The sequence below is a fragment of the Pipistrellus kuhlii genome, unplaced genomic scaffold (genome assembly GCF_014108245.1).
Source record: "Pipistrellus kuhlii isolate mPipKuh1 unplaced genomic scaffold, mPipKuh1.p scaffold_m20_p_43, whole genome shotgun sequence".
In the NCBI taxonomy this organism is placed as follows: domain Eukaryota; kingdom Metazoa; phylum Chordata; class Mammalia; order Chiroptera; family Vespertilionidae; genus Pipistrellus; species Pipistrellus kuhlii.
In genome coordinates, this window is record NW_023425544.1 from 1,896,072 (window position 1) to 1,914,718 (window position 18,647).

At 40.4% G+C, this 18,647-nt stretch overlaps 1 protein-coding gene across 2 annotated transcripts in view; it reads right to left on the reverse strand.

Annotated features, from left to right (window-relative positions):
• NR6A1 (nuclear receptor subfamily 6 group A member 1) overlaps positions 1–18,647 on the reverse strand; it is a 147,477-nt gene that overhangs the window by 54,447 nt on the left and 74,383 nt on the right. The window lies entirely within an intron of this gene.

An 18,647-nucleotide genomic window follows, 5' to 3' on the forward strand; every position in this document is an offset into this window, starting at 1 on the left:
ATTCATTTATTTATTTATTTATTTATTTCACACTAGGTTCCAAGCTACATGAAGATAGGGACTTTGTCCCCTATTCTGTTCATCACTGTCCATAATACGTGACACAAAGCAGGAGTTCAATGAACATTTGTTGACTAGAAAAAGGAAGAAAGGAAGGGAGTTGCTTCAGAGAGCAGGCTGGTGGGGGATGGAAAGATATCTTTAAGGAATACTGATATTCACAAAAAGATTGCTCTAGGCCATTCCTGCAAAGTCAAAACCAGTTCACACAGCCTCAATTCCAATTCTAGTAAATCCCCCACTCATACACAGAGCTCTCCTCTAATTGAGGGATTGGGTTTAGTAAATCTGAAACCCAACAAGACAAGACCTGTTGTAAACCAGCCAAGTGGCAATCCTACCTGCAACCAACCCTGTCCTTTCTACTCTACTAGTAACTGAACCTAATTTTCTAAATATAGGCACAATTACACCTAAGGTGCTTAATATTCTTACTTTGGGATAGAACCTGGATTCAGTTGGCAAAGGGATTGATTTTTATCAAACAAAACCCAATGTAACACACATAAACCCAATCTGAGTCAACCACACGTAGTACAGGATCTTAACCTGGGCCCTAGAGTCATGAATTGCTCCCCCGAGCCTCACATCTTGATATCTAGCTGCCTTCTGGGCATCTCCATCTAGAGGGATCTAGCACTTGAGACACATCCAGACACGTACGCCCTCCCTTTAAAGCCCGCTCCCCTCTCTGGGCTCCCTGCTTCAGTGCACAGCCTCAAACACATAAGCCAAAAACCTGGGACTTTTTTCTTCACTCCTTTAAAGAATTATTTAAATTCTTTATTGTTTAATGTATTACTTAAGTCTCCTCCCCCCCCCCCCCCATTGACCTCTCCCCTTCCTCCTGTCACCCACCTGTGTCTATTGGTTATGCTCATATGCATGCCTACAAGTCCTTTGGTTGATCTCTTACCCACTCACTCCCTACCTTCCCTCATAGGTTGGACAGTCTATTCGATACTTCTATGACTCTGGTTCTGTTTATATTCCACAAATGTCTTCATTCCTTTCTCATTCACATTCGACCTATTATTCCTATCTTTTCTATCCTCTCAAAACCTGTCCAGTCATTCTCTCACCACAGATGGGAAATTTGAGAATCCTTAAAACAATTACAATGAACTGAAATACAAATGTTTAAATCCAGAAGTTAATAATAACTCTAAAAATTTAATTTCTCACCACTGAGAAATTTAATTTCTCACACAGCATTTTGAAAAACTGTAAATAAAGGGAAAGAATCAAGTATTTATTCTGCCATTTCTAGATTAGATATACCAGAGTAATAAACAACAATGGAAAAGTTTCTCTTTATTCAAGGTAACAGATGAATAAGAAATACTAGAATTAGAATATTACTATGAAATAATAGATCCTAGATATTAATCATCAACCGCTAACATAAAAAGAGAGAACACAACAGTACATATCTTCTGATGGAATAACTCAACACCTACATAAAGTAGTCTTGCCAAAAAAGTTGAACCTGACAGTGATCAGGCCTGTAGATCCAACTAATAAAGTAAAAGAACTCAGAGTTTCAGAGGAACACATTCATCTACATCAAAAAGATGCAATCAGCAAAACCTGGTAAATTCAACAAGATAAATCACCTAAACTCTTAAATTAAATTAGAAAGAAATAAAAAAAATAAAAGAGAAATCTATAGATTAAAAAAATATTTTAGAGATACACACTGGAATATGAATGGATGAAATGATGATATCTGAGATTTGTTTCAAAATAACATGGAAGGGGAAGAAGTGGGTGGAATTATGGGTAAAAAAGAATTAGCCACTGGATGATGGTTACTGAGGCTTGGGTACATGTGTTCATTATACTATTGTACTTTATGTACTTTGATGTCTATATACAATCTAATAATAAAAAGTAAAATAAACAAATCTTCTTGAACTCATTTATTTTCATCTTTACTGTCCTTTTCTCAGCCACCATTATTTCTCATCTGGCTTATTTCAAGAGCTTCCTTATAGGTCTGTCTTATTGGTTATTATGATTTTTTTTCCCTATTGTATATGTCTAGTCCTCCCCCACTCCAGATACCTCCCCCTAAATCCATTCTCCACTCTGACTACTTTCTAAAACTCAAATAAAACCTTGACACTTTAAAATCTGTCAGGAAGGAATAAAGTACCTTCCCAAGATTACAGGGTCCTTCCTGATTACCATATTTTTCGGACCATAAGACGCACTTTTTCCCCCCCAGAAGTGGGGGGGGGGAAGTCCCTGCATCTTATGGTCCAAAGATAGCCTACACATATACTTTAAAAAAAAAGTTTTTTTACATGCCCGGCTCTGTGTGGTCTCTGTGTGCTTGCCCGGCTCTAAAATGGTTCTAAATGCTGCTGTTTACTTTACAGGGTTGATTACATGTGTTATGACTGTGATGTTGGGTTTTAATGCACAGAAAATATTTTAGGACACTATTTGTTTCAGAATCTTTTTTTCTTCATTTCCCTTCTCTAAAAACTGGTGCGTCTTATGGTCCGGAGCGTCTTATGGTCCGAAAAATACGGTAAGCGCCTTGCCATCCTCTCCATTCTCCTTTCTCCTATTCCCAATGCTCTCAAAAAGAGTGCTATTTTAAGTTTTCCAAATGGGCTTTTGCATGTACTGTTCCTTCTGCCTGGCTAATTTCCATGAGTTATTAATTCTGAGCTAATTCAGACATTACATCTTCCAAAAATCTCCAATTCTTCTCTGACCTAAAGGTTTTTGCCCCAGAGCACACAAAACCTTGTAAGCAAATGCTGAACCATAAACCTTTTTAAAAGAGATGAGCAGCAGAAGACTGATTATAGTCAGTATTCAAATATTCTTGAAATTTAGATAGGTTAGAATAACCTAAGTCAGAAAACCCATCACTTATCACTTAAATAATCTTTAATTTTTCACCTGTAAATGAGGATAATTATACTTATTGTCCTAACTCAGGAATGTTCTAAGAAACAAATAAGAATGTGTGGAAACATTTTTATAATCCTAAGTGCCATATAGTTATTATTTTTAGTAAAAGTAACTATTGAGGGAAGGAAAAGTCTTTCTGTGCATAACATAAAACTCAGACATCACTAAGGAAAAGATGATCATATCTGCATTTATATAAATTTTAACTTCTGAAAGTCAAACACACACTCTCTTTAACACACCCATTGATATTTATAAGCATAAAGAAATCCTATAAATTCAAAAAGACAAGCAAACTCCTCAATGAGCAAAGAATATGACCAAGCAAAGATGATCTCATATGATTACACATCACTTATTATCCAACTAATTGGCAACAAAAATTAGAATGCTAAGAATATTTCAGTGTTAGAGAGGTGTGTGAACATGGATATGCTTATACAGTGTTGGTGGTTGATATACAACTTGAATACAGCTTACAGTGTCTATCAACATTTAAACTGTCACACTCTTTGATCCAAGGTCCCCAATTTTACTACTCTTTCTTACAGAAATACTAACATATTTTCACAAAGATATATGTATAAAGATGGTCACTAAAACATGTTACAATTTTTAAAAGCTGGAAGAAACTCAAATGTTTGTTAATATAGGAAAACTCAAGAAGTGAGAAAATGATTAAGGAGATAAGACACCAGACTTTTTAGACTGTACCTGGTCACTTAGCAAGACTCATTCTAGATTTTAGTCAGCCAATCATTCAGCCAGTCCCTCCCTCCATTGCTACGTGCTTAAAGTGGTGTCAGGCAGGCAATGCATTCCTGGTCACCTGCACGGGCCTTCCCTGACCATCCCCCCAAACAATCTGGACAGAATCTCCAGCACAACAATGCAGGCATTTCTCTGGCGTTAAGACCCTTATGAAAATGGTATAAGGGGCAGCAAAGTACACCCTTGGGGTAGGGGTCACCTTCAGGTAAGTAGATAGACATTTTGGCAGTGATTTTTAGATCTCAAGTGCAAAACAAACTTCAAGGATTAACTCATTAGTGGGCTACCCCCAACACCCTTGTGCTAAATCCACAGCTGAAAGCCAAGTGGTTGACCAAACCTGCTCAACCAGGCAGCCACTTCCAGAGCCCACAGTCCCTAGGCTCTGGGCCCAGGCTTAGTCTGAGAAAGGATCACGAACAATCTATCTTATCACACCTGGAATGTTTTCCACAGTGTTGAGTACAGGCACTATTTGAGAAACGGGGACTATTTGAGATCCAGTACTTATATGACCCCCAGAGTGACTCTGCACTTTGGGTATCTCATTTGCCTCACCCTAGCCCTGGCCCTCTTGAAAACTAAGTAATTTACTTGTTAAATGAAAAGGATCCAGACATATGAGTCAATACTTATTATTCCCCACAAATGTATAATGTGGTGCTTCACTTTAGAAAACAGAAGTTTCCATTTTGCAGAGGGCTCTTCTCTCTCCTCAGGACTCTTCACAAAAAGAAAATTCTCAGAAATATCAGATAACCTATTCCACTGAGCATCATTTGAAGTGCAGACTCACACAGGGAGGGAAGTCAGATCCTTGTCAAATCACATAAAGTAATCTCTATATTCTCGCTGGCCTCTTCTATTATAAAAGAAACCACAGGTGAAAAGACTGCTTAGGAAGTTCCTGTCACAGTTGGGGTGCCCATTTTAGTCTGTTGTTACCTAAGACATCTCACCTTACTGTCCTAGGAAATCAGGTCTGAAGGAGGACCACGCATTATAGAAATATTTGTAGCAGGCCATTCAAGTGTCACATACTTGTTTCAGGAGAAAAGACAGACTATAACAATACTAAAGAAATGTATGGACATACTGTTTTACTAACAATGCAATGAAACATCAAAGGAAATCATCCCAGCTTTGACAACTAGTTTTGAGGATGCCAGATTAGCCATAAGAGATATCTCCCATGACTGCAATTGCTATATTCTGCCTGGGTTTTGTTTTGTGATCTTTTCATCCTTCCATGTTGTCTATGACATTGCAAATTTTAGCAGCTGTAAGCACAAGGCCAAGTGCTAGACACCTAAGTTTTACTATTTTTGGTACTATAGATAATGTTATAATGAAAGTTTCAGTACTTGTATATTTTCTAATGCCAGTGGAATTATTTTCATAGCAAAATGTCTTAGGATTGGCTCATGAAGTTGGAGGCTATGGAAAGCCTTATGACTCTGGCTCCATATATTCATGTCAGTCAGTTCCCTTTGGGATCAGACGTATCTCCAACTGCTGTGGCTGTCCTACAGTCCACCAGCAGAGGGCAGCATCCACCAGACTAAGGCCTTATGATGAAGACTCCAAGCATGGGAAGTGGAAGACAAAGGCAAGAAATCCACAGGGCATTGCTAACCAGGGTTCCCAAGGTCTGGAAGGTATAGTAGGCCCTGGCTCAAGCAGGACAATTATTAGGCTTTTGGCTTCCCTTTGGCTGTTTTTGTTGAAGGAAAGGATTGGAAAGAGTAAGCATACCTATCTATCACTGAGTCCAAGTTCTCATTTCCCCTCTTCTTAACTTCACTTATAAACTGAGTTAGCTGCAAAGCAGAGATACTATAGGCAGAAATGAGGGGAAAAGGTAACCAGGAGACCAGAAAGTTAGGATATAGACCAAAAAAATAAAGAAGGAAACAACTGTAGCTGAAATGTCTCAGTGTTCATTTTAGATTGTCAACCAAGTTGAATCATCTCAAATTAATCTGCACTACAGCTTGGGCTACTCCCATTCTGTAGCTCTTGAGAACCTACATAAATGCTAAGTCCTTGCCTGTCAAAAGACTGGAAACCACTGGTAAGCAACTCACTACTACCCCTCTCTGGAACATTTATATGATTGACATCAAAATCATCATTACAGAGAGAATGCAACATTGATGAGGGTGGAGAAATAGGCTTTCTTATATCCTGATTGCAGAGGTGAAGGGAGTCTGGGCGAGTGCTATTATTTATTTACCACTCTTCAGTGTGTGTGTGTGTGTGGGAAGGGGGGTAGAAGAGAGGGTGTTTAAGAGCACCAAAATGTACAAACCCTCTCACTTGGAAATTCTACTTCTAGGATTTTATGCTGTAAAAGTAATGTCACAAGCAAGCAAAGTATTATAGAAGTACATTTGCTGCAGCCATGTTCATAACAGAGAACAAAAAAAAGCAACCTAGTGGCCACTAACAAAAAATGAATTAAACAAATCCTGGCCTATCCATTCAATGTAACCATAAAAATAATGGCTATACCTCTTACTAAAAGTGCAACTTTACATTTAATCCTCAAATTTCCGTTTCCTCATAAAATGGGGAAAACAGTATCAACTTCAAATGATGATTTCATTCACATATTCATATATATATATATAAATGGACTGAATTGCTGCCATAGATATATAGCAGCACAGTGCCTGGCATACAGCCAATGCTGAGACCACTCAGAAGATGATGGTAACCATTATTACTACCATCACCACGTGTGGTAAGTGTCATTAAGGAGGTGACTGATTTACAAATTTTATACTTCTATATACAAAGAAACTTTCAGAACAAACCATCTACTACTTTTATAGTTAAAATATATACTGTTTATACTAAAAAAATGAAAACATATGTCCATACAAAGGCCTGTATATGAATATTCATAACATTACTCCTAATAACACCTATCTTGTCCATCAACTGTTGAATGGACAAAATGTATAGTATATTCATACAATGGAATACTATTCAGCAATAGAAAAAAAAAACTATTCATCTATGCTATGACAGAGACAAACCTCAAAACCATTATGCCAAATGAAAGAAACAAGACACAAAGAACACACATTGTCTGATCCATGTATATGAAATGCCCAGAAAATGCAAATCCATGGAGACAGCAGATTAAGTATTGCTTGGAGTAGAAGTTGGGAATAGGATTAAAGAGTAAAGGGATACAGGAATTTTACCAGAATGATGAAAATGTTCTAAAATTGATTTATGGTGTTTATGCAATTTGAGTAAATTTACTAAACATCACTGCATTGTGCAGAGTGAATTATATGATAAGCAAAATAAGCCTCAATCAATTTGTAAAAAAAAAAAAAAAAAAAGGTTGGAAAAATATGATTATTAACCATGCATTATTTTATGCTCATATAATGCTTTGCCTTTGGAAAAGAATATCACTTGCATTACCCTACTTGTCCCTCATGAGCATCATGTAAAAAAGACAGAGTAAGGATCATGCCCTTTGAAGAGAATAAAAATGATGCTCAAAGTTATATAACTAGACTATAGACACTGCTTGCAAGTAAAGCAACCAAAGCGCTGCTCTAAATCAATAAATGTGGCAGAAAAATGTGCCAAAATTCACTCTAGCCAGTGTAGCTCGGTTGAGTGTCATCCTGTGCACCGAATGATCACCAATTCAGGGCATACGCCCACATTGCAGGTTCAGTCCAGGAGGCAATGGATCAATAGTCCTCTCTCACATCTATTTCTTCCCCCGCCTCCTCCTTTCCTCTCTCTCTAAAGCCAATAATAATAATAATAATAATAATAAAAAAACATATTCTTGGGTGAGGATAAAAACACACAACTTTATCTTTAGTATTATAAGTTCTAAACTGTCACAGGGTTTCAGGGTGGAGTGGGCAGCAACTCAGGCAAGCCAAGAGCTAGGAAGGAAAGGCGATTTCCTTCAGATGATCAAGCATTATAGTCTATATTTTGTAAATTCAACTTTTTAGAATTATATTTGCCTAAATTTCCCCTTCCTATCCCTAAGTATTCAATTTTAAAAGTCTGGTTTTATAATTCTAACCATTCCTCAGCTGTAAGATAGGGCCTTGAGGGATAAACCACTTATCATTGCTTGGACTAGAGTTTTCAAGAATGGAAGTATAATTCCCCACTGAGGCTGTTTGACAACTTAAGCATTCCCACCCCACACTTCTACCCTTTCTGGGCCTTTCTTTGAGCCTGGCATCAGTGCTAAATGGTCTATGTGTATTCTCTTACCACAATCTCATAAGAAGTCTAGAAGTAAGCTTACTACCCTCATTTTAATGATAAACTGAGGCTCAGAGAGGTTAGGTAAGTTGCCCAAGGTCGAACTAAAGGGCAGAACTAGAATATGAACTTAAGAATGTCAGTACTAAAGCACAAGCTCTTAACTGCCATGCTGTACTGGTGGCAGCAAATAATAAGACAACTCAAAGGCACAATGACTTACAGGGAAGAGAGTCAAACTACTTGTGAAGACTTCTTTCCAGGTAAATCATGAACGTTCTTTTTCTCTTGCGGGCTGTGACAGTTTCCTTGTACATGGTGGCAGCAGTGGGACCACAGTCACAGGTTAGCTAGACTAGCAAATCAAAGCCTCCTGTTCTCAGACAGGTGGAAGTTTTACTTTTACCTCTCTTCTGGTCAGTTTTCTAATACCAAGTTGAATGTTGGTAAGAATTCTTTATTTCATTCTCTCTCTGAATAGTAAGTTTTTACATTAGGTATCTTCTCTTCTGAATCCCTGCTGGCATCATGACCCTTCACAGCCTGGGGATGTGAAGGGACAGAATCCTGGGATGGGCGTTCTTCTAGAACACACTGACTACCTGCAGAAGACCATGAAGCAGTTTTCCAAAAGCTGAAATCAAGAAAGTAGGTCCCCTGACACAATAGTTTCTCCAAACAACATTAAACAATTCTTTGAGATATCAAATACTGTTCAGTCAAACCCTGTGATTTGAGAGTTGCCATTGGTTGAGTCTCTGCAGTCTGCGCAGTGCCCCGGGTTTTGCTCCAGATCCGTCACATTGCATTAGTGCCCTTCCTCCTCACTGCCTACAGAAATAACAGGCTTGAACATGGCAGCACAATCCATTTGTCCTGCTCTAATTACTTTCTGACATTACCCTTTTTATTGCTATCAACCTCCCTCCCATCTCCTCTCCCGCTTCCTCTTTCTTTCTCTCCCAACCTCTCACCCCCCTTCCTTTCCCTTCCCTTCCCTGTTTTTTCTCTTCTCCCTTCTCCTTCCTTCCTTCCTTCCTTCCTTCCTTCCTTCCTTCCTTCCTTCCTTCCTTCCTCCCTCCCTCCCTCCCTCCCTCCCTCCCTCCCTCCCTCCCTCCCTTCCTTCCTTCCTTCCTCCCCTGCTTCCTTCATTCCACCTCAGGGCATCATTACAGTCATCTGAAAAGAAGATGTGTAAGTTCTGCCAATATATATTTTGTTAACTTTCTAACACAAAATGGTTCCAGGAAGAGTAAGGTATTAATTATAAGAAGAAAAGCCACAAGGCTCTCAAAACCAGTTCCCGAATTTTCCAGCTGACACAAAGAGAATGGTCAAGGGGGAAATGCCTGGACTCAAGTAACTCTGCTACTCACTAGCTGTGAGGCCTTGAGCAAGTCTCCTAATGTCTTAGTCTTAGTACTCTCTTCAAACAAATGAGGTTACATCTCCACTGTGATAAACTCACAAGAGCTATGATTAACTGAGATAATGTATGTGAAAATACTTTGAAAGAGCTGCAGTCACGTTATTAAGAGGAACAAACTGCCCTCCCCTGCCGGCCAGCTCTTGCTCCCAACTGCCCTCCCCTGCAGGCTCAGTCACTCCCAACTGCCCTCCTTTGCTGGCCTGATGGCCCCCAACTGCCCTCCCCTGATGGCCATCTTGTGGTGGCCAACTTGTGATGAAATGAGGGTGGCCATCTTGTGGTGGCCATCTTGTGACGACATTATGTGATGCCACCTAGGCTTTTTTATAAGGTTAGATTGCCAGTGCATGCCATATGTACTGGCTGGTCAGTTGGTCAGTCACTTAGCCTTTTATATATATAGACTAGAGGCCCAGTGCACGGATTTGTGTACCAGTGGGGGTTCCTTGGCGTGACTTGCAGAGATCGGGCCAAAACTGGCAGTCCAACATTGCCCGAGGTATGTAGTAGTGGGCAAAGTGTCAGGCAGCCGGGGAGGAGCCCAAGCCCAGGTCAGGTGCCGTGCCACTCCCATTCATCCCGACCCCACTGTGCCTACCCCCACCGCCACTCAGTAGGCTCATTGATGCTCCGCTGGGGTCTCTGGGCCCATTCTAGGGCAATACTGGCACATCCATGACCAAGAAGCGACCATGGGCTTGCGCCCAGTCAGTCCTGTTGCTGGTCCCAATCCTGGTCCTTGTCTGGATGGGGGAGGGGCACGCAGGGAGGGTGTCTATGGGAGAGAGGCTTGTGCTGCCACAGCTGTGCTTACCTTCTGTGAGCCCAGCATCTGGCACCCATCAGTCAGCTTAGCAGTGCTCCCGCTATGGGTGTGTACAGATCACCAGGGGGCAGCTCCTGCATTGAGCCTCTGCCCTCTGGTGGTTAGTGCACATCATAGCGATGGGTCGCTATGGTCGCTTAGGCATATATATATGTATATATATATTTTATTATTATTATTATTATTATTATTATTGAGAAAAGCCTTTTTTAAGTTCCAGGAAGTTGGCTTAATTCTCCCAATGTGACTTTGGGAGATTTAAGCCAACTTACTGGAACTTAAAAAAGGCTTTTCTCAATAATAATAAAATGGAGCTTAAGGACAAAGGATTGAGAAGCTGCCCTTATAGGAGTGATTAATATAGTGATTTATACATGTTTGTTGGATAAATGTAAGAATCAATATTCTTCTATTTAGAAATGCTTTGGGAAGAAAAGAATACATTGAGCACTTCCCATGTGCTAAACACTGTTCTGTTTCACATAATTTTTTTCACACTTAACACTTACTTTTAAGACAAAAGCGGTGTTTCCCATTTCTGCAAATGACAAAATTGAGCTCTGGGACAGATGAGGTGTTTTGGCATAGGTAACACACCTAGACTGTGGTACAGCTGAGATCAGACTGACTCCAGAAACCCATCTCAGACTATAAGATAGACCAGTGGTCGGCAAACTGCGGCTTGTGAGTCACATGCAGCTCATGAGCTGCCGTTTGCCGCTCTGTTGACTAATGATTTTGCCGACCACTGACAGACTAAATGTTATCGTGTAGTTGGAAGTTGTGAGGATTAGGCAATTGTGGCATATTGTGTGCAGAGGTAATGGGTAGTATATGACAGAGGTTGGCAAACTCATTAGTCAACAGAGTGGCAAACCACGGCTAGCGAGCCACATATGGCTTGTGATCTGCAGTTTGCTGACCACTGGGATAGACTAATATGTCTCCACGCCCTTTCTTTAAGTGGAGTTCATGAACGATGATGAACGATGATGAACCACTTTCCCTTCTTCCACTCACTCCTCCTTGTGGGATGGCAAAAAAGCTCAAAAGGTAGAAAACAAGGGCTGCAGCGGTGAGCATTCCATTATAGCAAAACATTGGCTGTAAAGAGCACATCGTCGCAAACACAAGAAGATTTTTTTTAAGGGAAGTAACAGATAGTGCAGTGGTTCCAATGAACTAAACGTAGATGGGGACAGATGGTGTGTGTATCTGTGGGAATGAAGTGGGGGGTGGGGGAGGGGCTTGTTTTTCATCTTCACAAGCCAGCACATCCTCTCAATGCTCACCACAGCAAGTGACAAGTCAAGCCAAAGCCAGGCCAAAAAAGCCCTGTCTCCTGCAGGGCTTCCCTTTCTTATCTCAGTTGACTTTCAGGATCCATCCTGAATTCACATTCTTCCTGCCACGAATGTATGTACATTTAAAAAGAAAATCTAATTCTGCATTTTGTACTATTGTACAGAGCTTACCAACCAGAAACCAGAACCTGCAGAACGATGAGTAATGAAGCAAGAATTGTTTGCTACTAGGCCAAATTAATTAAATAAATTAAATTTAAACTAGATTAAAGCAGGCCAAGTAAAACCTGATGGATGAGAAGGTATTTTCTTACAACTAAGTATGACAGCAGGTTACTTAAATGTAATTGCTGTTGCAATTACATCACTGGCAAAATGTTGCAATTCAAGTGGTTTCAAAACATACTCCTTCATCTTGATCATTTAAAAAATCCACTTATAACCATGACTTCAGAATGACTCCATAAGAAGGTATCATTACCCCATTTTATCCCAAGTGGCAGAGCTAAGCCCTGACTCCAAGTGTTTTTCCTTTCTCAAGGCCATTTCCCAAAGCTACCAAGGTCTTGCTTGTTAAGCTTCTCACTTTAGTTGTCCTGCTCCTAACTTCCTCCATTTCCTGGGAGAAAGAATGGTTTCCTGTTGCCTGAACACATGGTTCTGTGCAGTGTTGGATCAATACTTCTGTAGTTAGAACTTCTTACACATTCCAGTCTAAAGAGTCAAGTCATCCCTGCCAACTTCTAAACCATCGGCATGGTTGTTCCAGACAAAGTAGTCATAGGTAAGATTAGCCTCCAGTGATACAGATTTTCCTCCAAATTTTAGGGCAACTTTATTTCAGAATTCATTTGTTAAATTGTAAGCATTTTGTGAACTAAAAGCAAGAGCCTTTTCCAAAATAAACACTTGAGGAACTAAAGTACAATATGTTTTCTACATTTTTCATTCATATAATCAAGAAAGTAATAGAATCTGCAAAATGACAGTGAAATCAAAACAAGTACTTATGGACACACAGTTAATATTGAATTCTATTATATAGTACAATCTATACTAATAAAAGGGTAATATACTAATTAGACCAGGAGACCATCCGGACATCCTTCCGGACAAAGCCAGGTGGCAGGGGCTGAGGCAGTTAGGGGCCATTAGGCCAGGAGGGGAGAGCGTTGGGGGTGATCAAGCCGGCAGAGGGGGGCAGTTGGGGGTGAGCAGACCAGTGGGGGGAGAGGGGGAGCCCAGTTAGGGGCAAGCAGGCTGGCAGGGAGCAGGGGACAGGGGGTAGTTGGGGGCGAGCAGGCCGGTGGGGGAGGGGCAGTTGGGGCAATCAGGCTGGTAGGGGGAGGGGGAGGAGTTGGGGGCAATAAGGCTGGGGGGGGTAGTTGGGGGCAAGAAGGCTGGTGGGGGGGCAGTTAGGGGCAAAAAAGCTGGTAGGGGGCAGTTGGGAGCAAACAGGCTGGCAGGCAGAATGGTTAGGAGCGATCAGGGAGCAGGTGGGCGAGTGGTTAGGAGCCAGTGGTCCCGGATTGCGAGAGGGATGTTCGACTCCCGATCCACAGGGATCGGGCCTAAACCGGCAGTTGAACATCCCCAAGGAGTCCCAGATTGGAGAAGGTGCAGGTCAGGCTTCGGGACAACCCCTCCCCATGCACGAATTTCATGCACCAGTCCAATAGTACCTGTATATAAACACCAACCCCCCAATTATATTTTAATTATTGCACCTTTCTGAATTGAGCCTTCTTCTTAAAACTACTAGAGGCTGCCAACTATAGGGAAAAGAGCATGGATTCTGAGATCAGACAGACCTGGGTTCTTGCTTTACTATTTCATACTTTTGGCCCTTGGTGTTACTCAATTGCTTGGAGCCTCAGTTTTCTTATACAAAAGGAGATACCATCTCTTATCTTCCATAGTTATTGGAGCCTAAAAGTAAGTCAATATATCAGGCAAGTTCAGTTCTTGGAATATAAGTGGCAGAATGTGCTTAATGTATGCTTGCTATGAATTGTTTTTAAAGTCCTATAAGGAAGATGCCTATTGTCCCTCATATGACCCAGAGAGAAGGGAATGAAGATTAGTGATGACACAAAGTGGTAAAAATAATCTCCACTTCCAACATTTTTATGTCAGCCTTTTTCCCCAAATTAGCTAGAATGCAGTCACAACTGGAAGTTGACTTTCAGATGAAATCTCTGGATAACAGAATCTGTATCTGTTGAAAGATATAGATAAGTTTAAATATATATACTAAATAGCCTCTCCAAATTGCTATAAAGCAAAACCATTTCTACATAGCTTGCATTTCTGCAATATAGCTTTAAAAAAAAATGAAGCCACTCTGTAATCCCATAGATTATGCCTAAAAATAGAACAATGGGCCAGCTGTCAGATGCATACATTGTAGGGGAAATGGGGCTAAGAATCTCTCCCCAAAGATCATTACAAGTCTTCTGGCACTTCCTCCCATAAAGATGAAAAACTGAAATCTATTCAATTCCAACAGCTACTGCTTTTTTTGAACTAGGACACGGATTTAGAATTCTGTAGACTTGTGAAATCTCCCCAAATCTGCAAAATGCTGCTCCTATCAGGCTTATAACAGAAGGGTCATGTGTAATCTGGAATTACTGCTTCAACATAGGACCATTTTAAAAAGAGTTTTCCTTTTTTTTTTTTTTTTTTTTTGTGTGTGTGTGTGTGTGTGTGTGTGTGTATGTGTGTGAATTCTTCCTTCTGGAGTTATTAAACATGTTTAAAAGATAAAATAAAAAAGATGAAATGTGATCACGACTGGGTTCTAGTACCGAGCATTGGGCTAGACCCTCAGAAAATGATGGTTATTATCATTATAACTATTGCTCTTCAGACGGATTATTACACTTCGTGTATTATGCAACTCTGTTCCTGCTAATTGAGAACTCTCTCCCATTTAGTAGAGAAATGCCAACAAGTCCCAGGAACGAATCACCCATCACTGATCACAACTGGTGCCATTGTTCCCAGTGTCTTTGCAGTGATGATATTTGCTTGTTTACACGGGTATTTCAGAGCTGTCTTTTCCACTGTGCCATGGTGGCTTCCAATACAAGACTGTAGTGATTTTGAAGATAACAAGGTAGGGAAGGAATACGATGAAAGAATTAGGACACTAATTCTATGGTGTTTTATAAACCAAAACATAGACTCAATGTGTCACAGAAATTAAATCAGGGGATGAATGTAATCCCTGGTATCCTGATAAGCAGGGCCCCTGGTATCATGTCACTGGCCACACAACAGCCATAGTAGGCCCTCCATGACATCCTGTCCTATATCCCAGGATCATCCTAAATTGAGTAGGCAAAGTCCCTGCTCCTTCAAGCCAAATTCTACAGAGCTCTAATTGCCCCAGAGAGGAAAAAAGCAGGATGCCAACTGCTAAATCCATTTTCATAGCTAGAGAAGGATTAAAGAAACTGCACACATGGTGATGTCCAAATCTGAGCAATGAGATTAGCCCCCATGTGGACTGCCTATACTTCAGAGGTTTAAAACAAAGAGGTCTGCCATCATATTTTTCACATCTAGAACTCAAACTGGAAGGGCAGTCCCAAGAGAGATACAGTAACACACCATGCTGCCTCGGAATTCTAGAAATTGTGGGGGAGGCAGACCAGGAAACTACAGGGCCACGAGAAAAGCACCAGCAAGGTACTGATGAGAAATCACAGGCAGGAATGATAAGTCTATGAGGGGTGGAGAGGGTCTAATGAAAACTTCACAATCAGAAGTGGCATTAGAGCTGTTTTGAAGAAGTAGGCTCCCAAAAGGCAAAGGAGGGGGAGGGAATAAAAAGTGCATTCTAGGCAAAAGCAGTAGCATATACAAATATATGGCAGCATAAAAGCTTTCTTCTGAAAGTATGAGTAATTGTGTATAGCTAGAGATTAAGGCACATGATGGTGAGTGGCAGGAGAGGAGATGAGGGATGTTGAGGAAGGCCAGATTGGGAAAGGACATATACCAGGCTCAATAATAGACTTCTTCCTGAAGGTGGGAATAACATACATTTACTATTATTACAGTTTGTTTATTTTATTAAATACCTACAGTGTACTGGGCAAGGTGTTTTACATACTCACTTCATTTAATGTTCAAAATTCTGTCCATATGGATACTTTTCTCCTCACTGTACACACAAGAGGTTAGGTAACTTACTCAAATCAAGTCTGTTAGACTTCAAAGATTGTACAAAATCTCACCCAAACAGGATTATTGAATAGGAACTCCTAGATGCCTGACTTCAAACAATCTAGGGCTCTTTCCAACATACTACAGGTTATGATGTAAATTAGAATGCTCTCACTGAGCCTAAGCAAACTGAGTGGCATCTATATAATAAAAGCCGAAGCGACCATTACGGTGGAGCCACTACCTTAGAGCGATCCGTCGCTATAATGCACACTGACCACAGGGGGCAGACACTCAACACAGGAGTTGCCCTCTGGTGGTAAGTGCGCTCCCACAGGGGGCACGCCACTCAGCCAGAAGCTGGGCTCATGGCTGGAAAGCACAGCGGCGATGGCGGGAGCCTCTCCCACCTCTGTGGCAGCACTAAGAAGCAGTGAGCAAGCAAGCAGTAAGGAGCGAGAGGGCACAGGCTCTCCCCCTAGTGCACAAATTTTGTGCACCGGGACTCTAGTATAAATATGTTCATGAAGCCCTTGAAATCACTGGCATCAGACTAAGTAGGTCCTTCTCTCTTTCTTAGCCTTTAAAACACAGGGATCCTAAGAAACCTAAGATCAATTTTTCTGATGGTCTTTGTCTGAAGCCAAGCCACCTGAGCAAATAAGACTGCATCCCTGCTTCTCATCTGCTCTCGCGCACTAACCAAAGCCAGAAAAGCACTAGAACTGATCTGAGGTACCTACATATAGTGACTGTTCTTTGGATTTTCCAAGAATATTCTGCTCTGTGGTCTGCACAAAACAATATTCTCTAAATTTCAATATTCAGGAAGTCAAATAAATCTCCATCATAAAAACCCATGTGATATCAGGAGACATCTGCCCAAATCCAAAGAATATACACTACCAAGAATGAGCTCTACTATAAGCTATGAATTTTGGATGTCAGTATAAGTTCATCAATTGTAAAAATGGACCATTCTGGTGCATGATGTTGGGGAGCGGGAGGGAGGGGATGTGCATTATATATGAGAAGGGATGTATGGCAACTTCCTGGCAGGGCTGGACTCAGACCTAAACATCCTTTCCTGTATCTCAGTGCTGACTCCAAGTCACATTTCAACAGCTCATTTTTGAGAAGCCACACTCTCACACACAGAAGCTAGGTCTTACACAGCTATTATTTTAAGAAGCCAGGATTAGCTCAGGGCTAGACTGAGTAATGAGATACAAGTGCCTTGGGAATCTGTGAGTTCCCAGCATAACTAATGAGTACTATCAACTGTATTCTGTCCAAGATATGGATAGACAACTCCAATTGGCCAAGAGCTCTTTGTAAAATGCAGAGCCAATGATCAGAGGAAGAATATTTCTGTCCCTTCCTATATAGCCTCTGCTTGGAAAACGTACATTTTATATAGTTACTATTAAAGATCATTTGTGGTAGTTTTTTTTTAATTTTTTTTATTCAGTTCCATTAGAGTTAGTGTCACTTGGAAGCTATATAATGTGGTAGAAAAAAATGAGGGCTTTGGAATCATGCTTTGCGTCAAGTCCTGGCTCTGCCACTTCCTTGCTATGAACACTGGACAGGTCATATCCTCTCAAAGCCTCAGTTTTCTCACTTATAGTGCTTTTCAAAGTTCAGGTGGCCCTGTGAGTGGGTTGTAAATTATATTTAGTGGCTCACAAATAAAAAATTTTTAAAGAAAATATCAGATGACACTACCTGTAATAAGGACAAGTACTATTTTATGAAAATGATGTTTCACATACATATATATATATATGTATGTGAAACATCATTTTTATATATAAATCTATGTGTAAGTTAAAATATATCTTATTATACAAGTTGATAATGGTCAAAGAACTTGAAAGCCACTGATCTATAAAAATGAGACTGTTGGGTATATGCAGTGTTATTTTGTGTTTTTTCAGGATATTTGAGAATTTGAAAAAATAAAATAACATGGGCCTAATGTTATCAATTAACCCTCCTAGAGTCAGAACATCTGAATACTATTGAATGTAAACTGTAATTGAAAAAAATTAAAAATTAGATGAACATGAAAAAAAAGTCCCCCATCCCACCCACCCGGAAGGCACTCTCCATCATCACATTACACTATTTTATTTTCTTCACAATACGGTAGTTTCCTGTTTTACTTCACACTACTTTGTTAACTTATTTTTGTCTCCTCACTAGAATACAAGCTCCATAAGAATCTTTTCTGTTTTGGTCTTGACTCTCCGTAGCACCCCAACAGTGTCAATTTGCATTAAACAATGCAACTTTCATAGACTGAGCAAAAATGACACAACTGACAGTCCCAGTGGCCCAGAAAGATGAGAAATAAATCCCAAGGACGTCTAGTTCAAACAGACTGAAGACAGTAGACTGTGGCTGTCATGCATGATAAAAGGCTATGTCACAGTGTGATGTGGTCTATGCCTTGGTAGCTTCCCCCCAGGAGTCCTCACTCTTATCCCAACTGAGGACTAGGATAAGAGTGACAGCTTCACCCTAGAATGTTCAAAGACTCCAGAATCCAAAACTTAACTTCTCTACTGTCCATTTCACCAATTTTCATTAAGAGCAATTTTACATCATCTAGAAAGCTTCCAAATCAAAAGCCATCTTTATTTTTAACTTATCAATTTCATTAAAATCAAGGCAAGGGTGTGATCTGGACAAGGGCCTTAGTTAGGATCACAAAAATTCTCAAATCAAATAATTGGTTTAAGTTAGAGTCAAGTTCATCAACAATAAAATGCCAGCTCTGGGCAAAGTTGGCTGTCTTCTTGCATTTCAGAAAGACGAGCATTGCTCCTTACACACACATAGGTGTAAGCAACCTCTGGTGGGTAATGCTACCAAACAAAAGCAA